Genomic DNA, 3,949 nt, shown 5'->3' on the forward strand with positions numbered 1-3,949 from the left:
AAACACCGTTCCACGAGTATTATATCGCTCGAGTGGTACAACAGAAACATATGCGGGTCCAAGGCATGTCTATAGAATTACAACACTGACTCTGTTACATAAGATCATCACAGCCTCCTACTTTACAATGAGGTAAAACTGCAAATAACTCCAGAAGAACGACTCGTGATCTAATCTTATCACGGACTCTATTTATAGAGTATTTGACTAGCTAAAGAGGCTATGACTAGATTCTACCTAAATAGGAGCTAGGTTTTGGAAGCTAGTTCCCTTCTACTACTTAATCTAGGTTTTCTCCATGGTAGTTGTGGTGTTTGACTCTTCCGAGCAGGTTCCTGTCCCCTTGAAGTATTTGTAGACTCCTCGGTCTTCGAGTTGCACGGTAGATCCTCCTTCGATGGCTCCATATCTAAGCAGGGGATTTAAGAGTGGGATGAGTACGAGCGTACTCAACAAGTTCATTATAGGAAAGAGGTGTTTAATGCACTAGCTACGACATTAGACCAGAAAGTCTAATACCCATGCAAGTTTTCATAACCATTTCTTAAAAAGGTTGCTTTTATTCAGAAGAACTATGTCCGTCAGCCTTCACCGGTTTACTAGAACTTCATGGAGCTCCTTTCCGGCCGCGTTCGCAGTTCCATATCCCGGAACAGGGAGTGACAGGTCACGATTCATTACACTCTGCAGAGGTGTGTTGCTTTACCCATAAGAGATCTTAACCTTGGTGCCAACCGAGTCTATAGTTCTCGTCCACACTTCCTTTGGTGTGAGGCCCGGTATAAGGTCATAGCCAATCATATTCCTCCGCTACCTCATACACCCACCCGTTGATGCAAACTCCGACCCCGGGTCCTCGCCGGTGCTCATTATACCCACTTACGGATGGACCCCGGCCACGACAACGGTTCAGGTCTCTACCATGAACTCCTTCGCCGGCAGCTGCAACCCATCATAGACCGCAATTACCGTGGGGACTTCATCGGGACCCCCACCCTACCACTTGTCCTCTCTTGGATCAAGGGTACCACTTGTCCTCTCTTGGATCAAGGGTCTACGGTAAAGCGCATCCGTTGATGTACAAGAGGTGGAAATACAATTGACTATTCCGTCCCACTCCGGATCTTATGGTTAACACGGGTATTACGGCACAAGAATCACTGGCGACATTTGTTGTTTAATCCTAGATGGATATAAACCCTTGCAATGGAACCTCCACCATATCAACACAATCCATGGTTCCATTGCCCACCACATAGTCATATTCATAGTTATGAAAGTAGTGGTTTTGGTTTTTATGCAATAGTGATAACCATAGTACTTTGCAAGTAATTTGATAAATATACTCAAATGACATGAGCAAGTGATGAACTTGCCTTTCTTGACTGCAAGATTATGTAGGCAAGGTCTTCGATACGCAATAACTCCCAATTCTGAAAGAGCATCATCATCTGGTAAGGACGATGTTTAAAAGATTGGCAAGGATGCAATAATGCATAAGTATGAGATGCAATCGCTCTAAGCGTGACCTAACCCCGATGATTTAGGATCAGTGAGTTGTAATGATTGGTTCAGGGTGTGTTGCACTTTTAGAGTGATTCACAAACAAGGTTCTTATTCAGGGTTGTTTGTTTTAGAGTCATAAGCAGGTGGTAAAATGCATAGTTAACAATCATACACACCCAGGAATAGTAGTTGTATAATAGGTAAACAACAGTTGTCAATTTTAAGTCTTATAGTGCATGGTTAATGATTGCTGGTTATATTCTTCAAAAGAATAACTTTTGAAGAACATGTTATTTAATAAAGAACATGTATGATAATTAGGTTTGTGGGTTCTAGGGTTTACTATGGTTTTCAACTAGTTTCTAGGGTTAGTATTAGATGGATCACAACATAGTTGGATTTCATCAATAGCTAGAGCTTGAGTTTGAGTTGTAGCTTAAGCATCTTAAGCAATTAATTATACATGATTGATATCATGGTGGGTATCATCTTGCTGGTGTTAGCTAGCTAGTGGTTTATAGGTCCTATTAGGCAAAGTTGATGACTGATTCCTTATTTTCTTCAAAAGAATAACTTTTGAAGAACATACTTCTTAAGTAATAAGAAGTATTTCAGTTAAGGTTGAGGTTGTCCTAGAGTTTACCTATTGGATTTACTAAGTAAGGAATGATTGGTTTTCTAAATAGGATGATTAATGGTGATCTGACACTAGTAAGGTACCAGTTTTAGGGTTCACGTAGTGCAAAAGTGGTACGTCTTGGTCACCATTAAGGTTCATTACTTGGAAATGACTAAACATGACATAGATAAGGTTCATGTGTATTTGGCTAATAGGTTCTAGTTTTAGTAGATCATGAGCATGCATTTATTTGATTGACATAGTATGAGTCTATGAGTAAGGTTAACGCTCATACTGATTTAACCTTATAAGTTTCTATGGGTTTTATGAGTTGAAGGGAAATTAAGGTTTCATAGTGACTAAATATGCAAATGATGGCTCTATAAGTTCATAGTGGAATTTAAGATGTTCTTACTTTACTCATGCTAAGTTTTAGGATGATGACCTGATAAGTGAAGTTGAATATAAGAAATAAGTTTTATATATGGTTTGATATTTATTTAAAGATTATTATTTAATTTTTTCTTACTTAAGATAATTGGGGTAAATATCTTTTTACGGCTTTTGTCTTAATAATTTCAAACCTAGGAATTGGCCTTCTAAAATTTAGAGTAAACTTTATTTTATTGTGTGTTTTTTTTAAAGTATTTGTTGTTTCCATCTTGTTTATTCGTTTATTTGTTTTTTTATTACTTTATTTATTCATAGAATGGTTCTAAAAAAAATATATAATCCAAAAGGATAAAAATGGGCAGATCCCATTTGATCTAGCCGGACCCAGCCTAATGGGCTGGCCCACTAGCGCCTGGCTTGGTCGGGCTCAACCCGACCCAACCCCAGCTCTCGCTCACCCCTTCCTCGCACACGCACACGACCCCCATCTGTCTCTTCTCTCTTGCGACCACCACGCCCCTGTGGCGGCGCCGCATGCCCGCCTCCTCCCGGCCGCTCACGGCCGTCTATGGCGCCGGCGAGATAGCGTTTTGGTTCGCCTCGAGGTGCTCTACAACTCCCCCTCTTCGATTTAATTCTCGTGGCCTCTCTTGTTTGCCCCCCAACCTGAGAACCCTAGTTGCTGCCCGGCGCCGCTCCGGCCGATGTTGGCCGCATCCGACGCCGCTGCCCGCTGGAGCTGTTCCACCACCAGCTCGCCCTTCTCCTCCACCAAATTCCCCTCGCCGAAACACCCTTTACACCGAGGTTTGCGCCCCTCAGACAAACCCTAACCGCCTCCTATTCCGGCAGTCGCCGGCTGATTCCGGCGCCATCTCTCACTGGCGTGTCGCCACCACGGTATCCACCACCGGCGCCTGCTGCTCCGACGCCGTCCGGCGCTCGCGCGTGGCCCTGCCCTCGGCCGAGCCTAGCAGCTGGCCGTGGTTGTCCTCCATTGCTCCCCCACCTGCGCCTCATGTACGAACCCCTTCTACTGCCCTTTCTGGTGCTGGTTGGACGGCAGCTGTGGCTGCAACCCTGGCGCCCTTCCTGGCTCGACATGGTCTGCTCCAGGTGCTGTTGTGGTGCGTTACGGCTGCTGCTGCCTGTGATGCTGATGAACTGGTGGTGTTTCGCTGCTGGGTTTGACGTGGTGGGTGTACTGGTGGTGTTCGTGTTGGGGTGCTGCTCGTGATGTCTACCTTAGCGGTGAATTGGTGCTGCGGCGTCTACTTTATCCTCGACGCCGGTGGGATGGCGTCTACGACTGCAACCCCGGTGTCCTCACCTCTCTGCAGCCTCTACTACTATGCTACTATGTGAGTTAAACCGCCTCACTCTCCTACTATATGTGTCTGATATGTGATATTGAGATGCTCCTGTTTGGAT

The sequence above is a fragment of the Lolium rigidum genome, unplaced genomic scaffold, assembly GCF_022539505.1.
Source record: "Lolium rigidum isolate FL_2022 unplaced genomic scaffold, APGP_CSIRO_Lrig_0.1 contig_70804_1, whole genome shotgun sequence".
Taxonomy (NCBI): domain Eukaryota; kingdom Viridiplantae; phylum Streptophyta; class Magnoliopsida; order Poales; family Poaceae; genus Lolium; species Lolium rigidum.